Genomic DNA, 22371 nt, shown 5'->3' on the forward strand with positions numbered 1-22371 from the left:
TTAGCTCTCTTTCAGGCACTCGTAATGAAAGTATGAAGGCGGGGTGTCACACTTTGATGAATGCAATTTGTGGTTCATACCTTCTCATGAAGAGCAACCAGCTGAAAGAGAGACCTTCCACTGTTTTTGGAGGTTATGCAGATTCTTGAAAAGTGAAGATCAGTTATTGTATTGAGACCCTTCATATGACTTTCCTGGACTGTTTCTGTCCTGACTTGAAGAGCAGTGTTGGTGTATCACCCTTCTTTACATATCTCTTAAGAATACCCGAATGAATCACTGAATAGCACTTCAGATGGTTAAGCTTTTATAATCAGCAAGAAGAAGGTAATACATTTGTTCATCTCGGACCTTCAAATCCAGTGGTCTTGCTCCAAAAACAAGGAGCTGTACCTAAGTGTGGCTACAGATGAGCAAATATGCATGTATACCTTCAGGAAATCAGCATCTTTTTCTGTCCAAAAATTCTATTCCCCTCATTGTTAAAAAAATAGGTAGTGGTTGAAGCATTTGTTCATAATGTTTATAATATAAACCACTTGCTTGATTTTGATCACTCTTAACAAAAACGTGCCAAAAATATTTTTCAAAACACAAGTCCTAGAATCCATCACTCAGCACAGATAACAGGCATGTTCACTGAGTGAGTAGAGCTAGAAGTTATAATCCAAAAGAGTAATATTTCCAACTTGTAATCCAAGCAGCAGCAAGATCTCATAATTTTTGGAATAAAAAAAAGTAGATGTGTGCATCTGTGGATTTGTTTGTGGTAACTTTAAGACAGCTTTGTAGCACTCTGTCTTAAAGTTAAAATATGTATCCTGGATGTAAACAAATTTGAAATGTTTAAAGAGAAGTGTTCTAAAATCTGAGAAATATCTTGGAAACCTCTGCTAAAGTACAAGCTCAGACAAACTTCTGAAACCTCTTTGGGAAAAATAAACAAAGACATGATGTTGTATTCAATGGTTTAGACCAGGGGTTCTCAAGCTGTGCTCATTGGAGCCCTTGGGGCTCCACTAGTGATAGTAAGGGGCTCCATGATGCCATGCTGCCTTCTACCTCCTCTTCTTCCTGAGAAATGCAGGGAAATTAAAGTTTGGAGCTGTTGAAACAGCAGCAGCAGTGTCCTCCCAATGCCTCCTTCATCGCCCAGACTCCTTTCTGTCTAGACCCTTTACCCCACTTCCCTTGCCACCCACATTATTTTCTGACCCCCCAGACCCCCCCCCCCACCTTCTTTACTTCCAAAGCCCTATTTCCTTCCCACTACTCAGAGGGTGCTTTGATTATGCTTATCCTTCATGGCAGAGGAGGGTTTGACCAGATGGCCCCTGGGGTCTTCCATTGAAATACTATTATGTTCATGTTGGTTGAAATTGTTCTTCATTTTAAATATTGTATTGTTCATTATTTTTTTCTTTTTTGCACTACAAATGCGATCTGTTAAAGTGTGTATAGGAATTTGTTCATTTTGTAAAAACTCTCCATCCATCTGCCACTGGCCCAGCCTATCTGTCAAATTTTAAAACATAATGAGGCCCCCGTGTTCAAAAGTTTGCCCATGCCTGATATATATTATAAAACTTTGAGTGGGTTCCACAAGAAACTTTTGTTTAAAAAAAGGGCTCCACAGCTGAAAATTTTTGAGAACCCCTAATTTAGACTATGCCAACTTTGTAAGTTGTACCTGTTTGTTTTGGTTGCTGCAAGACAAGCAGGAGTTGTTATAGTCTCCACATAATTTATGGGCATCATGTGAATTGACTGAGATCACCTGATGCTGGCAACCCACTCTTACTGATAACCTTTTGTTGGGTTGATGGCAGCAGCCCTCAGGAATTAATCATCTGCCCTCATCATTTGATGGCCATATACCTGTTGAAAGATGTAGTCATGACTTCGAATTGTGTTCTTGTTAGTATATAATAATATTTTCTATAACGAATAAGATGATAATCAGAAATGGTTATATCCTTCTGGGGGGCTGTAGCCCAATTTACTCATTTTCAAAGGATGTTGAGTCAATATTGGGGATGGGAAGCATACAATAAAATTTTCAAATGGTTTAAAAAGTGACCTTCCAAAAAATCCCTAAAAAGAAGAATGCTAAACTGATAAGAATTGTTACATCTCAGGACTTACTCTACACAGTAGTTATATGTGGATGTTTTGCACAGAAAACAGCATTTTTCTGCACACAAAAAACCCTTTTCTGCACAGAAATACTATTTTAAGCATATAAATACTGTTTTTTTGAACCCAAGTCCGTCCCCCCCCCCCCCAAAAAAAAACAGCCAGAGTAAGTCTCTAATTGCAAATTTCAGTTTTCAACTATGTTCTTAAAGTGAGGAATGAATGGCTAAAAATTACTTGTCTACTATTTCATTTACCGTAAGTACTTCTGTGCAGAACAACTCTCAAAATGAAAGCTTATCCAATGCATACTCTCCACGTAGATGAGGAACGCAGTTTTCAAAGTTCCTCATAGGAAATACGCTCTTTTGCTCATTGCTTTCACCATAGGAGAACAACAGAACACTATGTAATAAAACTTGATTGATTTCTATTCCTGGTTTGAAATTTATTTTCATTTTAATTGTGTGGTTTTTTCTTTGAAAGTACTTGCTATACTCCAGAAACTTCATTTTTGTGGCTGCCACAAACTACCGTATGCTAAATTGGTTGAGACTCTGTGAGGTACTCATTGAAAAACTATAGCAAAATGTGTTGCAGGATGTCCCACGAAAACAAAGTTTTTGCAATTCAATAAACTTCTCCCATGTTTTTATGACAGAACAAATTAGGAAATGACATTTATAACCCAGGAACAAAAATTGTGTTACATAGTATAATCATCATGCTTTGCAAATGCTGACAATAGTGTTCTTATTTTATGTGAACTCCAACTCTAAGAATGTTGTGTAACTAGAAAATATGATGCTGATCCACACACTTTGTTTTAAAATGATGAACTTTTCTCCTCTGCTGTTTCCTTGGTGACAGAAGTCTCACACAAACAAGGTGGATTCTTCTGTAAGAAATAGCATCCCTTCCAGATGATATAGTTGAGCAAACCTAATCTAAATGTGCTGCTTACAAAACATATATTGTTTTTTCTTGCAGTCTCCCGCAGTCCTTTTTATTTCAGTTTTGTTGTTGTTGTTGTTCATTCGTTCAATCGTCTCCGACTCTTCATGACCTCATGGACCAGCCCACGCCAGAGCTCCCTGTCAGCCATCACCACCCCCAGCTCCTTCAAGGTCAGTCCAGTCACTTCAAGGATGCCATCCATCCATTTTGCCCTTGGTCGGCCCCTCTTCCTTTTGCCTTCCACTTTCCCCAGCATAATTGTCTTCTCTAGGCTTTCCTGTCTCCTCATGATGTGGCCAAAGTACTTCAACTTTGTCTCTAGTCTCCTTCCCTCCAGTGAGCAGTCGGGCTTTATTTCCTGGAGGATGGACTGGTTGGATCTTCTCGCAGTCCAAGGCACTCTCAGAACTTTCCTCCAACACCACAGCTCAAAAGCATCGATCTTCCTTCGCTCAGCCTTCCCTATAAATGCACCTTCCAGCACATAATTCTCAAGATGGCTTGCAACATGCAATAATTGCAGCAATTGCAGAGCTCTTAGTCCTCTGACCAATGGATGGTGCCTAAACATTCTTCCTTTCAAGGAACAGTTGTGGAATCTGAGCTGTTAGGCTCAAAAATAACCCCCAGCCGGGATGATTCCATCATGAATATAGCAGAGTACCAGAAATAAACTTCATAACCAGCAGAAACTTACATGTGGTGAGCTAGGATAAGCTTTCACACCATAGGATGGCACAGGAATGCAGAGTCAGAACTTTAGGTTAAAAAATATTTATTGAAGTAAAAAAAAAATATTCTAGATTTTAAAAAAGGTCTTGGAGCTCACCAGTTTATTAAATCTAATCTTCTATGAAAGATAAAAGGTAAAAAAGTAAAAAAAAAACCATGCAGCTACATTTTGCCTCAAGAGAGAGGCAAAATGTGTCCTCACTGGAAAGAAGAAAAGACAGAAGAGACAATGGCAGAGACCACATATTCAACCCAGGGCAATAAAACTTAAAAGAGGAAGTTCCCTCACAGAATTCCATTCCCACATATTCAAAGGCTGGCAGGAGGAGGAAAGACAAAGCCCTTTCTGGGAAAAGAATGCATAGGAATGTTTGTGGAGGGGGGGGGGGGGGACACATGAATCCTTTGGTCTAATCCTATCTCTAGTCTATCTACTCATTGAGGTCTGGAAGCTTGGTGACACAAGAGACTTGTGCAGTCCAGGAATGAAACCCAACAATTGCAACATGCAATAATACATAATTGCAACAACTGCAGTGGGTTAAAGCACTGAGCTGCTGAGCTTGTTGATCGAAAGGTCGCAGGTTTGATTCTGGGGAGCGGTGTGAGCTTCCGCTGTCAGCCCTAGCTTCTGCCAACCTAGCAGTTCGAAAACATGCAAATGTGAGTAGATCCAGCGGGAAGGTAACGGCGCTCCATGCAGTCATGCCGGCCACATGACCTTGGAGGTGTCTACGGACAACGCTGGATCTTAAGAGCACACCCCAGAGTCAGACATGACTGGACTTAATGTCAGGGGATTACCTTTACCTGCAGGGCTCTTAGTCCTCTGGCCAATGGATGGTGCTAAAACATTCTTCCTTTCAAGGAGCAACTTGGAATGTCTGTGCATATACCTTCAATTTGTCTGTTAATCTCCAATCACATCATGAATTTCACAGTCACATAATGAATTTCTTTGCTGTGGAATACTCTGAGGTGATTTGCCTATGCCTTCTTGTTAAAAACAGCCTATACAGTCTTGTATCCCTTGTCGGTCCCCTTTCCCCACTAACTTGGCCTAACTCAGCTTCCAGAATCAAATAAAATCTGGTATTTCGATGGTATTTAGGTCAAGTCTTCTTTTTTAAAATGGGAAAGGGAAGAACTCCTGAAATTTGTCTGTTATTGGTCAGAGATGATGGTTGTCTTCTTGCTATGGAATATAACATACAAGAGAGAAACCTTGCAGTTACCCTTAGTCCTTTGGCCAATGGCAGGCAGCAGGATATGCTTATTTCCCAGTTCTGCAGTCCCATGGAAATCATGTTGTCTCTGCTGGTGTTATTGTTTGATCCTTCAACTCCTCCTTGTTCAGCCTCCCATCCTTTTCCTCTGTCCACAGTGCAGAGCCAGGAAATCCACATGTACACAGTCAAAATGCATTGTCCTCATACATTTAACAAAGATACACAGGGTCCCTGTTTCTTTGCTATACCTGATCTGCACACACGAAGAGTCATTATGTGTAGGGCTTAGTCTGAATATTTGGATCCCATTGGGAAAATAGATTCAGACCCCTGCACAGACAAGATCCTGAAAACATGAGTGCCACTGAAAGAGCAAGGCCATTTTGAACCTGAGCACACTGCCTCTTGCTCAACCTGAACTAATACACCCAAATTAAATAGCAATCTTGTCTGGAAACGTATCCGAAGCTGTGCTGCTTCATATTCCATATGTTTCTTGTGATCATTTGATGACAGGCAACAAATACGTTTGCAACTAGACATTTCATCTGTGAAATGTGCAGCTGCAGTATATGAAACTGAGGTCTAAAATGTGTAGCAAAAGGATAAATATTATTAATGAGGAATCATCCCAGCACTATTTCTTTAAGCAAAGGAACTCTGGAATTTATGACTCTGGTAAGAAAAGACTGGGTAGAGCAAATAAATGAGTGCAACATTCTCTGTTTATAAATGTCTACCCAAGGATAATTAACAATAACTGTAATAGTATCTATTATTTTATGATAATAATGAGAATGAAAAGGGAAAGTGGAGAAAAAGAGAAAAATGGGACATTTTAAAAACAGCTTAGAAACTAGAACAACAGAGAATTAACCAGGGCCATCCCTAGTATGCAATGTCCAATCTCGATAAAATAGTAAAGAGCAGAGACATCACACTGGCAACAAAGATCCGCCTAGTCAAAGCCATGGTATTCCCTGTAGTCACCTACGGATGTGAGAGCTGGACCTTAGGGAAGGCTGAGCGAAGGAAGATCGATGCTTTTGAGCTGTGGTGTTGGAGGAAAGTGCTGAGAGTGCCTTGGACTGCAAGAAGATCCAACCAGTTCATCCTCCAGGAAATAAAGCCCGACTGCTCATTGGAGGGAAGGATACTAGAGACAAAGTTGAAGTACTTTGGCCACATCATGAGGAGACAGCAAAGCGTAGAGAAGACAATTATGCTGGGGAAAGTGGAAGGCAAAAGGAAGAGGGGCCGACCAAGGGCAAGATGGATGGATGGCATCCTTGAAGTGACTGGACTGACCTTGAAGAAGCTGGGGGTGGTGACAGCTGACAGGGAGCTCTGGCGTGGGCTGGTCCATGAGGTCACGAAGAGTCGGAGACGACTGAACGAATGAACAACAACAACATTCCTAGTATGAAATTGCTCACTGGTGCAGATTTATTAATGGGCTTTTCTATGGACTCAACATTGGTGATAACGGTTCCTACAGTCTGACACCTTCACTACAACTGTCAGGACATAGACAAGTGTGAAATATCTACCTTTTTTTCCCTGACAGTAGAGTCTCGTTTATGCAACATAAACGGATCAGCAGAACATTGGATAAGTGAAAATGTTGGATAAAAATGAGGAATTAAGGAAAATCCTATTAAATGTCAAATTACATTATTATTTCACAATTTAAAAATCAAAACATCATGTTTTACAACAAATTGACACTAAAAGGAGTTCAATACACAGTAATGTTATGTAGTAATTACTGTGTTTACAAATGTAACACCAACACTTTGCAATATACTGAAATAGCTGTGGATCCAAGCGGGAGGCAGACTGCATTGGATAATACAGAACACTGGATGAGTGAATGTTGGATAAGTGAGAGACTACTATATTCTAGTTTGCCCAAGCCTTTCAGATTTATTTATCGTGTCAGTATCAACCAGACAATTGTATTACATTTTTAACAATTTTTTAACAGACAAAACAGAGTTTGCAAGCTTGGTAGTTGATTAAATGGCCTTTGACCAGTAGCTGGCCACTTGCAGTGCCTCTGGTGTTGCCTCAAGAAGGTCCTCCATTGTGCATGTGGCAGGGCTCGGGTTGCATTGCATCAGGTGGTCAGTGGTTTGCTCCTCTCCACACTCACATGTTGTGGATTCCACTTTGTAGCCCCATTTCTTGAGGTTGGCTCTGCATCTCGTGGTGCCAGAGCACAGTCTGTTCAGCACCTTCCAAGTCGCCCAGTCTTCTGTGTGCCCAGGGGGGAGTCTCTCATTTGGTATGAGCCATTGAATGAGGTTCTGGGTTTGAGCCTGCCACTTTTGGACTCTCGCTTGCTGAGGTGTTCCAGCGAGTGTTAAATCAACTATTTCTTGATTTAAGTCATTGACGTGCTGGCTGATACTCAAACAGGGGATGAGCTGGGGATGTCTCTGCCGTGGTCCTTTCACTATTTGCTGCTCCTTCCCGGCGGATGTCAGGTGGTGCAATACCGGCTAGACAGTGTAATTTCTCCAGTGGTGTAGGGCGCAGACACCCCGTGATAATGCGGCATGTCTCATTAAGAGCCACATCCACTGTTTTAGTATGGTGAGATGTGTTCCACACTGGGCATGCATACTCAGCAGCAGAGTAGCATAGCGCAAGGGCAGATGTTTTCACTGTGTGCGCTGCAATGCTCCAGTGGGATTCCTTCTCAGGTGATCCTCAGAGCCTTTCAGATATTCTGCCACAAGAAGCAAGGCATTAAAATATGTTATGATTTTAATAATAGCGTATTTGGCTTAGTGGTTTCAAATCTCCATTTTGATTTGAGTGAAGGTTGGAATGCAATACATTTTTAAAAGGTTTTTGCTGCAGGCTATATTCCTTAAGCTCAACCCTTGCTTTGAACAACACGTGAAGCTTGTGGCTTTTCGCTTCTCTGTCTTGGTTCTGTCTATTACCATTTGATTCCGCCTTATATCTCTCAGCATTCGAAATATAGACAAGAAGGACAGCAGAGAATCTTCCCGTTCTTGTTCTGTCTCTTGGGTTCCTATTAATGTTGTCAAAATGTTAAATCTCTTGCACAGAAAAGCCAGGAGAAGTGCCATGTGAGGATTTTTTTTGTAGGCTGATGAAGATTTTTCTACTATTTGTTTCTTTAAATTGTTGGGGCTACGTCTTATGTTCTGTTGTGGAAATGTCAGGAAGCAATTGGAAACTCTTGGTGGCAAAACAGAAAGAAAAGTCACCATGATCTTTTTACAACTGTGACTGTTGAAAAATTGATAGTTGATCATGATAGAGCTAAGGAGCCTGGCATTGCTTAAACCCCAAGTTCAGGACCTGCAGAAATCCCAATATTAAGTTCTCCTTACATTTTTGTGATTGGTGATCCATATGCTTCCCTCATGCTCAAGAATAATAAACAGATAATTCTCTTAGGATTTAATATGTCTAAGTACTTTCTTGTCATGTGCAAGGAAGTCTTCACACTGAAACCCACAAATGTGGAATGTCACATTTGCCTTCCTTATAGTCACCTGGTTGGCTACTGTAATAACATGATGTTGAAATAGATAGGTGTTCTGTTGCACGCTGGGCTTGAAACGAATTGCTTTTAAAACAGGATGTGCAACTTTAGCCCAGCGGGAAGGCAGGGGGCCCGAAGAGAAATTCGTTAGGATTTTCACCATAAACAGTCTTTGGAGGGCTTGTGAAATATAACAAAGTCTTTATTGGTGAACAATCAACAGAAACTTATTTTGTCTTCAAAAGGTTAAACAAATACTTTCAGGCTTTTGTGCAACTGGTGGCTTCTAACTGTTACTTTTACTTCAAAGGAAAATCCCTTTCCAAACTTCTCCCAGGCTAACTGTGATCCTAAACCTAACTGATGTGGTTCCACTACCGGGCTGAACTGCGTCTCAAAACTGAGTGGACCTACCAGTAGGCCTATAGTTACTTAGCTGGAGTTCTTGATGTTTAAAGCTGTTATTCCCTCTGAAATTCCTCGGGGCTGTAAGGCTGTTTCCCTGGGAACCTTTGGGAATCTTTAGATGCTCTTAAGACTGTTCTCCCCTGGGAGGTCTTAAGGGTTGAAGCCTTTGTACAGGAGAAAGTCTGTACACATCCTGTACATTGACTTTCCTGGCTAAGACTAACTGAAAATGGCTCCCTTCCCTTCACAATTGTCCTGAACAGGGGGTGGAACCAAACTTAACAATGATGGACAGGGGGGCTGCCCTATAACTGCAAACTTTAACAGGAAGCCACCCTTCTGCAGAATCCCAAGCCTTGGGCTACAAGCAAACACTTAATACAAGGCAAATAAAGTGGGAGTTTCTGGTACAGCTGTACCAGCACAATAGGTTTTTTTTTTCTATGAACAAGCTTGAGTCTTCTTAAGTGCATCTGAACATTGGGTTGTACACTTGCATTAGTAGCGATTGCATTTGTGGAATAGTGATCCTAGCTTACATTTTGAAAGAATAACCGGTGCTTGCATGATGAACAATGCAAGATCTCCCATAAAATCCCGGTAATCCAAATTTCAAAATATTTATTTTCGCACAAGCAACACACTCAATGATGTTTCAGTAGTAAAAAGTTTTAAACTCCCACACATTTAAACATGAAGTTGAAATACCTCCCCGGTCTACTTATTCTGCTGATCTTGTTTAGTGTATAATACAAGTACTTGTGAATACATCAAGCTTAGCAATTGGTTCCAAAAAAGCATGCTTTGAACTACTTAATCCTTAGCTCAACATGTGTTTTTAAAGGGAAAAATATACTATGGCATATTTTGATTTTTAAGTGTGATGGATGCAGAGAAGCATGTTTAGGCTATCTTGTTTTGGGATGTATATACATAATAACTAAAGAAAATCCACACCTCTCTGTGAGAACTAGAAATAGCCACAGAGCTACCTTAGAAGGCATCTAGATTTAAATGCCTAAGCCTATGCATATCACCATGCCAATGTGATTATGCAGCTATGATTTACTTTCTCTTTTCCGCCTACTGATATTTGGAATGAAGGATTTCTACATACTTCAACTGCTGGACCTTTGTCAAGTGGGTTATTTTTTGTCAGGATGATGATGATTTTTTGTACTTTTTCCAACTTTCAGTGACCATAAAGTGACCTTGGGCACAGCACATCTTGACAGCCTTAGAGAAAGGCAAAACTCCACTGGACAAATTTTGCCAAGATAACTTCATAACCACAGGGCTGATTGATAACTGGCAAACAGAAGGAGAAAACGTGGAGACAGTGAAAGACTTTGTACTGTCGAAGGCTTTCATGGCCGGAATCACTGGGTTGTTGTAGGTTTTTTTTGGGCTATATGGCCATGTTCTAGAGGCATTCTTTCCTCTAGAGAATGTCTCTAGAACATGGCCATATAGCCCAAAAAAACCTACAACAACCCAGACTTTGTATTTCTGGGTGCAAAGATTACTGTAGACACAGACTGCAGCCAGGAAATCATAAGAAGTTTACTTCGTGGGAGGAGAACAATGGCTAATCTTGATAAAATAGTGAAGAGTAGAGACATCACACTGGCAACAAAGACCCGCATAGTCAAAGCAATGGTATTCCCCGTAGTAACCTATGGATGTGAAAGCTGGACCATAAGAAAGGCTGACTGAAGGAAGATAGACACTTTTGAACTGTGGTGTTGGAGGAAAGTTCTGAGAATGCTTTGGACCGCGAGAAGATCCAACCAGTCCATGCTTCAGGAAATAAAGCCCAACTGCTCATTGGAGGTAAGGATAGTAGAGGTCAAGATGAAGTACTCTGGCCACATCATGCGAAGAAAGAAAAGCTTAGAGAAGACAATGATGCTGGGGAAAATAGAAGGTAAAAGAAAAAGGGGCTGACCAAGGGCAAGATGGATGGATGGATGGTATCCTTGAAGTGACTGGCCTGACTCTGAAGGAGCTGGGGATGTTGATGGCTGACAGGGAGCTCTGGTGTGGGCTGGTTCATGAGGTCATGAAGAGTTGGAAGCAACTGAACAAATAAACAACAACAAAACAACCCATGATAGGGTTGCCATAATTCACAAATAACTTGAAAACATACAACAGCAACAAAGTGAATATATCATGATGTTTTCAAAGCAAGAAAGTATTTGGTAGTGCTTGACTTTGCGTCTTGAGCGTGACTTGCCCAATGTCCACTGAATTTTCCTGGCTGAACAAGGATCCAAACTATAGTTCCCTAGAGTCGTAGTCCAGCAGTTGAACCATTACACCATTTTGGCTTTTGAATATAGCAGGGTTTTGTGGTGTGTGTGTGCCAACTCTGGAGAATAGGATTTGGATTTTCATGCAGGCCTAAAAACCGACTGGGTGGCCTTGAGCAAGTTATGCCCTGTTAGCCTTAGAAAACCCCATGAAAGGGTCACTTTAGGATTGTATGTCATAAAGGAGTTGAAGGCATGCAACAACAACAACAAATGCGAGAGATTAAAAAGCATACCAACAGCACTTCTCCCGGGTTTGGCCTAAGTCCAAGAAGGATTAATTTAATCACTGGAGATATATATTTCTTGAAGCTTAGAGGATAATACTAGCATCCACTAAGAATGCTGATAACTTAGTGATCTAAACTGCCACCTAGCATGGAACACAATTTCATCTTTGGCAATTGAAGGCAGCAGAAACAGAAAGGTTTTGTTCATTACACATATGTTAAAGTCCTTTTTTGTTAATAGACACCTAGTATTTACTTTGATGGCTCCCCTACATAGTAACATCACAGTATCCCCTTGCTGCATATGGACATTGCAAAACATCTCAGTTGTATTTCCTGGATATGTGAGTCTGCATACAGAGACATAAATTGGGTACTGAATTCAGTCTGGCAGTTTAAAAGTTAGATTTCTCCTGGAGTTATAATGGCAAAAATAATGCTGCCTTCTGCCATTCATATTTACCGATTTCCTGCTGATAAGTCAAAATCCTGATGCCTTTTTATTCTTGACAGCTGGTTCTCTTCTGGAATCTTTCCCATTGAAGAAAGCACAAAGGAAGCAGTGTTTGTCAGGGTTCATTCTCCCATCCTTTCCACCTTGCAGATTTTGTGACAGATGCGTGGAAGAAAAGGCAGAACTTTACCATTTCTATCAAGCTGGAAAGTGGCCAGCCATAAATAGGAAGAGTTGGACAACACTTTGGCGTCTTTGCCCACATTGCACATTTCCATCTCAAAGTGCTGGAATGTTTGCCGTCATCGCAGTGGGTTTGGGGAATAAATGCTGACAACCTGGGACATTGGCCAGTTACATAATAACAACATTTGGATTTTGCTGCTTCCAGATTTCCGTCTGGAGTCAGATTACCACTAATGGATTGATTCTAATGTGCATCCATTTGATCTTTTGACCACCACCCCTCCCCTTGCTAGCAGCACATTCCATCTCTGCTCTTTTGCATGAGAAAAGTCAACAAATCAGTACCTGGCAAAGGTATAGGGATGGGACCCATCTTCAGCCTATTTCAATGCTGATGAAAATTGGCAAAGTTCAGTGGAAATCCATACTGTTGGCAAGTCTGCTAAAATGCATCTTCTCCCCAGCTGGATTCTGCAAACAAGCTTGATCTGATTAAAGCTGTATCGGAATGGATCTTGCAGTGTTAGGTCTGAATTTGAAATATGAAATTAAATAAAGTGTGTGTGTGTGATGGCATGCACAAGCCTTTGGGAAAACTATATTGTCTGGCTTTCCTCAGAGGCTATCTGTATACATTCTGTTAAGATTAAGACTCTTAGCAGACAGAGGAACTTTAGGCAAGGTGAAAAGATAATCAGCTGAGTTTACTGAAACAAGATGAATAAAGGGTTAATTCCACCTGAGACTATCATAAGGTAACTTAAAACAATACATTTATTCACACTGTCATTACTTGCAGCAATAGCCAATGTAGTGAAGCAACCAAGTTGGGGTGTGGGGGGGGGGAGTGTTGAATGCTCTCATTAAGGAGGCCAGACTTGGTGGAGGTGGTTGACAGGGGCGGAGCTGCAGGCTATTGAAGGATGTTCTGCCACCTGCTGTGCTCTTTGCTTCAGCGTGAGCTAGGAGGCAGGTTTCAACTCCCTCCCCCGAAATTTTCAACGCCCCCCCCCCCCTTGAAAATTTCAACCCCTCCCGAATTTTTTTTCTGGCTATGGCCCTGGTGATACGTGTTCCTCACAGGGCATGTGTACTCAGCAGCAGAGCAGCAATGCACAAGGACAGATGCCTTCACTGTATCTGGTTCTGATCCCCAGGTTGTGCCATTCAGCTTTCATATGATATAGTTTCTAGCACCCATTTTTTGCTTGCAGTGCTTCTTGTAGGTCAGAGCCCGGTCCTAGGTAACTCTTAGGTATTTGGGTATGCTGCAATGCTCCAGTGGGATTCCTTCCCGGGTAGTGATCAGAAGTGACCAGAAGCAATTCTACTTAATGTAGACCATCAAACTACTTCAGTTTCTCTCTCTCCCCCCCCCCCTTTCTGCATGGTTTGAAAAGAAAGAATAGCACACAGCGATTATATGGAACGATTCGCACCACCATACTTTTAAGTACACAGATTTATGTAGCAACCATTCTGATTTAAAATGAATATAATTAGAACTACCTGTTGGGAGGAATTATTACGTATTGCAGACTTAGGTGGAACAGTATCTATTGCTTCTTCAAGGACTCTGTCTTCGGTTAGATAATTCACAGACTGAACTGAAATTTTAAGGCGTCTTTAATTATCTTTTATGATTGCATTTGTGTGTCATTTGTTTCCACCCGTTATCATAAATTAAATATCTACTTATATTAAAAAGAGAGTTCCATGCATGCAAAATGAGGTGCGATTTCATTTTTGAATTTTATTGTTTAAAAATTGCATTGGCCAAAGCAATTAAATCATTCCATAGACAAAATGTCTCTGTCTGAATGCAAATAGATGTATTGGCTGTGCTTACTTAGCAGCACCCTGTGTATTTTTGGACTGGCCTTGGTATTTTTTCTATTTATTTTCTTTCTTTTGCAGTGAAGCTAATAGCCAAGCCATGTTAAAACATTCATCTCTAGTTTTGGAATAGCAAATACTTCTTGTGCACAGCTGTCCATAGCTTTTAGTATTTGGTTGCATGATATCCAGAGAAAGGGAGCATTTGTCGGCCACATTGAAATTCAGAATTTGTTAAATATACAAGTAATTTTGTTCAGGAGTCCCAGTGGTTTCCTTACTAATAATTGAAAAAATGCAAATGAGTGCAACTAATCTGCGGTTTGGCCTGTATACTATCCAGCTATCTACCTTAATGAATTAAAAGTGCATCACGTCCAGATAAGTAAATTATTTTAAATGGGATAAAGTTTTAAAAGGGGAGGGAGATAAATTTACACACACACACACACACACTTTTCTCAGCATAAGTCCTTTACAAGCTTTTGAGACATGGCAATATTCCAAAATAAGTAGTTATATTTTTCTTCATTACAATAATTCCATTATATATCTTCCTTCTAGTACATTGCAGTGCCACACGCCAGATCTAAATATGCAAGAGAAGGAAATAGTGGATGGTAGAGTCATATTAATTGCTGTGCCATGGAGATCTGCAGAAGCTTGGGTTGTCGTGAGTTTTCCAGGCTGTATGGCCATGTTCCAGAAGCATTCTCTCCTGATGTTTCACCCACATCTATGGCAGGCATCCTCAGAGGTTGTGAGGTCTGTTGGAAACTAGGCAAGTGGGGTTTATATATCTGTGGAGTGTCCAGGATGGGAGAAAGGACTCTTGCCTGCTTTAAGCAAATGTGAATGTTGCAATTCATCACCTTGATTAGCACCTTGATTCCCAAGCAGGAAACAGCCAAGCGTTGAAGCTGCAAGGCTAAAATAATGCTAAAATAAAACATAGCAAAGCATAACAATTAAATAAAACATAAGGTTATAAAAGAGCAGCATTAAAACTCACTCAAACAATACACAACAAAAACCAATAACCAGAAAACTAAGATGGACATGATCAGGGTATTAAGAGGACTGGACCTGGGGCAGTGCAAAACAGCATAGTATATTGGGTTGTTGTAGGTTTTTTCAGGCTATATGGCCATGATCTAGAGGCATTCTCTCCTGACATTTCACCTGCATCTATGGCAAGCATCTTCAAAGGTAGTGAGGTCTGTTGGAACTAGGAAAAAGGGTTTATATATCTGTGGAATGACCAGGGTGGGACAAAGGACTCATAGGGAAGCTGATGAGGAAACACAACATACAAACTATCTACAGACCCACCAGGAAAATCCAAATAATGCTACGTCAAGCAAAGGACAAGAGGGATCCACTCACCTCTGCAGGAGTCTACCATATTCTATGCAGCTGTGGACAAGTCTACATAGGGACCACCAAATGCAGCAGCATTGCCCAAACACGACTCAAGGAACATGAAAGGCACTGCAGACTACTTCAGCCAGAGAAGTCAGCCATGGCACAGCACCTGATGAACCAACTTGGACACAGCATTTTATTTGAGAGCACAGAAATGCTGGACCACTCTCACAACCACCATGTCAGACTACACAGAGAAGCCATTGAAATCCACAAACATGTGGACAATTTCAACAGAAAGGAAGAAACCATGAAAATGAACAAAATCTGGCTACCAATATTAAAGGACTCAAAAATCACAACAGCAAAACAACAGAGAGGAAGCAAACAAGGACATCTAATCACCTCTCAACAAAAGATTGCTCCAAGCACTGTCAGGCCATCAAATGCTAATCAAGGTGGTCAGTGGAAACATTCACATCTAGCTCCAGCAGACAAGACTCCTTTGTCCCACCCTGGTCATTCCACAGATATATAAACCCCTTTTCCTAGTTCCAACAGACCTCACTACCTCTGAGGATGCTTGCCATAGATGCAGGCGAAACATCAGGAGAGAATGCCTCTAGACCATGGCCATATAGCCTGAAAAAACCTACAACAACCCAGTGATTCTGGTCATGAAAGCCTTCGACAATAGCATAGTATATTGCCGGGGAATTGGAAGAAGTGTAGAGAACAGAGTACTATGTGGTGAGCTAGGGACTGGGAATTTATAAGTAGGGACTAGTGATACCTTTGCAATCAGTGTACACAAAAGTATGGTTAAAGCACACAATTATTTAAAATACTGTACTGTATAAAATTATCTTCAGGCTATGTGTCTCAGCTCATTATGGATGCATATGTAAATATAGGCATTCTAAATTTGAATAAGGAAAACTCAACTTGCGGTCTGAAGTGAGTACAGCTGTGGTGCCCATGTAAGAACCCAGTGAATAACACAGAGAAAGCATGGGGGAGAGGTGGTGGAAATGAAAACTCCATCTTGGAAAAGCTTTCTCAGTTGTCAAAGGAAATTAGATCCCTCCTCCTCTCTCCGAAGGCTGTGTTCCATTCTGGGTCGGAGAGTTGCTGTTTGTAAAGAAAATAGCTTCCTTTTCAGATGCAAGGCATTGTTTCTCTGCTATTATAGCTGTCACAACAGTGAAACCAACCCTTTCATTTATTTTAGTTTATTTTTTTGCTCTATGCTACTTTCCTCTCTTGCTAAGGATTTGGGTTGCTTGTCTGTGGAAATGGGAGGCTTCTTCGCTTGCTGTAGTCACCAGTCAGGTTCATGCTTCTAATAGACAATTCCGTCATCAAAATCAAGCCCCAAAGTGAAGTGCTACTCTACATGAAAAGCAAAATCATGTTGATGGTGATGGTAGTGATGAAAAATGTACCAGGGATTACTGGGTTATTGTAGGTTTTTTCGGGCTCTATGGCCATGGTCTAGAGGCATTCTCTCCTGACGTTTTGCCTGCATCTATGGCAAGCATCCTCAGGGGTAGTGAGGTCACGAAAGCCTTCGTTAATACCAGGGATTAATTCAGAATTTAGAGGCTTATGTACAATAGGCTTATGTACAATAGGTGGCTCATGTACAATAGGTGCGCTATTTTTCTTGGAATCTGAAAAATGCCATTTAGAAAGGCCAGCATACAGTTAGCATCATTAATCCAATTTATACTTGTGTATCTATTCATTTTAACCCCCTCCCCCCCCCCCCCCTTGGTGGTGCAGCAGGTTATAAACCACTGAGCTGCTGAACTTCCTGACTGAAAGGTTGGAAAGGGTGAGCTCCAGCTGTTAGCCCAAGCTTCTGCCAACCTAGCAGTTCAAAAACATTCAAATGTGAGTACACTTTGGCAGGCAGATAATGGTGCTCCTTGCAGTCATACTGGCCACATAACCTAGGAGGTGTCTACGGAAAACATAGGCCCTTCAGCTTAGAAATGGAGATGAGCACCAACCTTCAGAGTTGGACTAAACTTAATGTCAGGGGAATCCTTTACCTTCATCTATCTATTCATTTGATTGATGTGGTAGTTGGTATTTTCTTTCTCCCTCTACAACAAATAAAGCCCATTCCCTTACTGGTTCACCTCAATAGCCATGCCCAATGGCCATTGCATTTCTGGTCAAGAGTTGAGGGGATCATAGAAGAGTCTGGCTATATTCCCATAGCCAAATCCATTCCTATGGCATCATAGGATGAGATCTTCATGGAACCAGGGTGCATCTTCAAAGAATATGGCTGTGGCCTGCATCTGACTGTAAGAACATTGTCTTCTGCTCTACCACCCATGGAATAGCTGTAGCAAGAGAAGGGCTATGGCAGCCACATGGAGAGTTTTGTGGTTTGTGAAAGGGAAGCCATAGCAGGTTTCTCCATGCAAAACCTTTATGCCAAATGCGGCCATATAGGATCGTGACCAATAGGTGTTCTGACATCATCTGAAACTCTTCAGGTGCTTCCTTTCATTTTGAAATGGGCACCTCTGGAATTCCCATTTGGAATTTCCTCCCATGTCAGAGAGAAGAAATTCTGGGTGAAAGACAGAATGGTGTTTGTGATAGTGATAATGATGAAGATGGTAAAATATTGTTGTTAGTTTTCTTGTTGTTAGACAATAGGGAGGGAGGGAGGAAGATTGTGGAGGACATCATGAAGTGGCATACTGTTTTAATGTAATTATAACTGTTTTCAAGGTAGGTAATGTGTATATTATGTTGTGTATTGTTCGGCACCAAATGGTGCCTGCTGGTAACCATCCTGAGTGCCTCTGTGGAGGCGAGAAGATGGGATAGAAATGTTCTTAATGATTAAATAATAAATAATATAATTCTTGAGCCATTTACTTCTTCAGTGGCTATTTCAAGTTCTCAGACCAATTTCACAGGCCCTCTAAAGAATATTTAAAGGCACAGGTCTCCCTGCTCTCTCCACACTCTGACATTTGATGCTTATTGCAAAGGACCTATTCAGCAGCCCACAATGCTTAATGGCAGATCTCGCCGGTAATTTAAAATATCCTAATTTAATAGAGTATGATCGGCTATTTGCCAACAAACACGCAAGTTGTATCGTAAATCATGCGACAGAACAGTACAAGACCATTACGCCTGACGATAGATCACCGCTCTTTGTTGAGCTGGCATGTTGTTGCCATTATAATGTTACTATCCATCTTAAAACTTGTTTTTCTTTCGAGAGGGAAAGATGGAAAATAAGCGCCTGTTTGTGTGGGAAGGTGGAAATGTTCTTGAATCTGGAGATTGAAAATTAATTACTAGTTTGAAAGACATTCAATGATGATTCATTTTAACCAATTAACAGAAGTCTTTCTAATGGCTGGTACTCTACGTGCATGGGAACACCGCCTTACTAAGCTGTTGAATGTGATGGAAAGCATTCAATGAGTAGTGTTATGTGCACTGAGCTTTCCAGGGAGACAGATCTGTTTCCAGATTTGGACCCTTGGCAGAGTGCCCCTTGGTAGGACTCATCTAAAATCAGTGAGGATTTGGCGGGCTTACCACTTATCATCAATAGTAGTAAACTGCCAAGGAACAGCCATTTCAATTCACCAGAATGTTTTCTGCAGCAACAGTTTTCTCAGGGATGTGTGAGAAATCAAAGTGTGGAATGGAGTGCTGGTGAGGACAAGTGTCAGATGTCCTAAACTCCCAAGGCACTGCAAGTCTAGACACAACCAAATCCTGACAATCGATCTGGGTCATGCAGGAGGGTTCTTGCTGAGGTCTTATTTGGACAGGATACCACCTGTATCAGGCATTGTGTGCAACATGACACAACCTAAAAGAAGATGTTAAGAGAGTGCAAAAGAAGAGAAATCATGTGTGCTGAAGTAGACTCATTAGGTATCCATTCTGATTTCTACTTTCATAACACAAGTCATCTTATGGAATTTTACGAGGGGTATTTTTTAATTAAGGTCCGTTTTGTTGTAGACACTAGTAGTTCGCGCACATACCGCAACAAGCGCGTGCATCATGTACCGGCATGTTTCGGGAACAACTGTGCTCAGTTTCTGCTCTGTAGCTAACCTGTACGGTTCTGTTCTGTGCTTTAAAAATGTTTAAGACTATCAACTCACCCTCCGCATGTGAGGTTCGCTCAGTGATACGGTTTTTGTCAGCAAGGAATCTGCCTGCTGCAGAAATTCATCGACAGATTTGTGAAGTTATGGTGATACTGTTATGAGTGAAAGCAAAGTGTGTAAGTGGGTATGACAATTCAAAGATGGCCATGACAACGTCCATGATGAGGACTGCTCCGGTCGCCCTTCTTTGATTACAGACGATTTGGTGGCTTCAGTTGAAGCGAGCAAACCTCACATGCGGAGGGTGAGTTGATAGTCTTAAACATTTTTAAAGCACAGAACAGAATCGTACAGTTCAGCAACCTCTGGAAGGCCATATGATTCCTATTCATGTCACATACGCAGTTGTGTTCCTAATGCTATGTTGTATTGTGGGGTTTTTTTAATTGTAGGCCACTTGGATTGTTATTTGTATAGAAAATGGAATGTAAGTTATAAATAAATGAAAAATAAAGGCAGCTTGCCCAACCAACTAATGAGAAACAAAGGGCTCAATGTGCTTGCCCAGCTGATTCTGAGACAACAGTTGGGATTTGCTTAAGCTATCAACATCACCTTGCCAATGTGCAATATGTTCTTATTCATTTGGCCGTTTACCATTTGACTCAGTAGGAATTTCAGAATGTCTGAAAGTTTCCTGCAGAGTCTTGAAATATGCCGAGCTTTTGGGTCTTTATAAGCTTAGTTTCTCTCACTGAGCCCATGGCCTGTGGTCAGATCAGCCCAGCAGGATGGGCACATACTAAACCATTCCCTTTAATTGGTTTGTTGTCACAGGTTTAATAGTACATTGTATATACATTTGATTCACAGGTTGAAAAGCGGAGTCCCACACAGTCAAAATGCCCAGTATTTGCTTTTGGTTCATAATACCTTGTTTCTTTTTTCTCAGAGCTTGCACAGTGGCTGTAACATAGCATCCTGATATTTATGTAACATAGTATCCTGATATTTATGCTGTGAAAAAGTACTTAAGAATAGCTGTGATTCCATTTTTTTATTGTCATAATAATGGATAAGAATTAGATCCGATAGTCATTGTGGGCTATTTGGGCTGCTTATGCAGTAAAGTGGGGATAGGCAACAGTGATTGGATTAGGGGGCAATCCTCTTCTTCTAGACAGAAATGAAATTATTATTATTATTATTAGTAGTAGTAGTAGTAGTAGTAGTAGCAGCAGCAGCAGCAGTAGCAGTAGTAGTAGTACCCTGCCTCTCATCATGGTTCAAGCCAGGGTATGACATAGACATTCCCACAAGACACATCCAGTTCCCCAATACTACTCTCAAATGTCTCTATTTGCAATGGAGGCTCCTGTTGCCATTTTTAAAAGAACTCTAATGAAGGTAAAGGTGTTTGAGAATTCAGGGGGGAGTTCTGGATAGTGACAGATGCTTTGGAAGGGTCTATCTAAATGATTTCAATTGGATATATGCTGTTTAAAAATGGAGATCTTATGGGAACTGACAGGGGGCTTCAAAGGCCACAAGGGTTAAGTGTTGCCCATGGGTAATACTTTCCACACCTCATTTTAAGGCATGAAGAGTTGTCCTAGCTGTGTAAACTACTCACTGCTAACACTCCACACGTATGCCCATAATATTTCAAGAGATTTTCAAGGAAGAAGGAAAAGGAAGAGGAAAAATAAGTTATGAAGCAGATTCACTGGTTTTTTGTTTTTGCATGAGCTTTCATGGGGATTAGATACATAGATAGATAGATAGATAGATAGATAGATAGATAGATAGATAGATAGTCTCTCAATGGAAGCCCATGCTGAAAGAAAAAAAATCTCAAAGGTATTGCTACATTCCTTTTTTTCTCCTTCTCCTTACCTTCTTCCTTTTTATGCTACGAAAGATTAACATAGCTACTTCTTTGAAGATTACTTACAACCTTATCACATGAGCCAGGCAAAGTATTCCACTTCACCTTACTTCACCTCTGAACAGCCCCCATGGTCCTCCCTTACGGCAATGCTTCCTCTATAGATTTGTGAAGCATCATCTGAACTGCAAGGATCCATGGTTGCTCCATTGGAGCCAGCACAACACGAGCAAGCTCCCAGCATTGGGAGGGAAGTGTTATATGATGCTTCCACTCCAGTTGTGGGTGGGGCCTCAGCTGGAAGTCCAGTGATGTAATGGGATGGGCAACACGCCCATCCGTCTGATGAGGTCCATAAAGGTCCACATCCAATGGCTTAGAACAGTGGTTCTCAACCTGGGGTCCCCAGGTGTTTTTGGCCTACAATTCCCAGAAATCCCAACAGCTGGTAAACTGGCTGGGATTTCTGGGAGTTGTAGGCCAAAAACATCTGGAGACCCAAGGTTGAGAAGCACTGGCTTAGAAAATGTCTTTGGCTGACACATGTAAATGAGAAAATGCCAACTGTCTTCTTAGGCATGCGATTGTTTTGTAAGAATTGCATGCGATTGTTCTCACTTTCTCAAGTCTCCTGTGAGCTTTAAAATTATGAATATTATCAGCAGACATCTTTAGGTATCTTTAGGCATCTTTAGAAATCCATCTTCATAAGAGGGCTGGGAGTCTGCTTTTGGTTTCAGAGGAAGCAAGCAAGATCAACTTTCGTGGGTGATGAGCACATGCATAACCTCCATTTTCCCTGGTTAGATTATATTGAAATTATTGATTCCTGGTAATGATTAATGGAGAATGCCCATACCTTCTGCCAAGTGGGTGTGCTGCCATTCCACCACAGAGTGGCTTTTAGCAATCTGTATGTCTTTTGTAGAGAAGTGATTTATGCACAATATCTTCTTCAGCAGGATGCCCTGACCGCATTCCTCCCAGCCAGTTCTCCAAT

At 41.1% G+C, this 22371-nt stretch overlaps 1 protein-coding gene across 2 annotated transcripts in view; it reads left to right on the forward strand.

Annotated features, from left to right (window-relative positions):
- Positions 1-22371, forward strand: part of CTNNA2 (catenin alpha 2) — a 138113-nt gene that overhangs the window by 114489 nt on the left and 1253 nt on the right. The gene's annotated exons all lie outside the window — the stretch shown is intronic.

The sequence above is a fragment of the Anolis sagrei genome, chromosome 5, assembly GCF_037176765.1.
Source record: "Anolis sagrei isolate rAnoSag1 chromosome 5, rAnoSag1.mat, whole genome shotgun sequence".
In the NCBI taxonomy this organism is placed as follows: Eukaryota; Metazoa; Chordata; class Lepidosauria; order Squamata; family Dactyloidae; genus Anolis; species Anolis sagrei.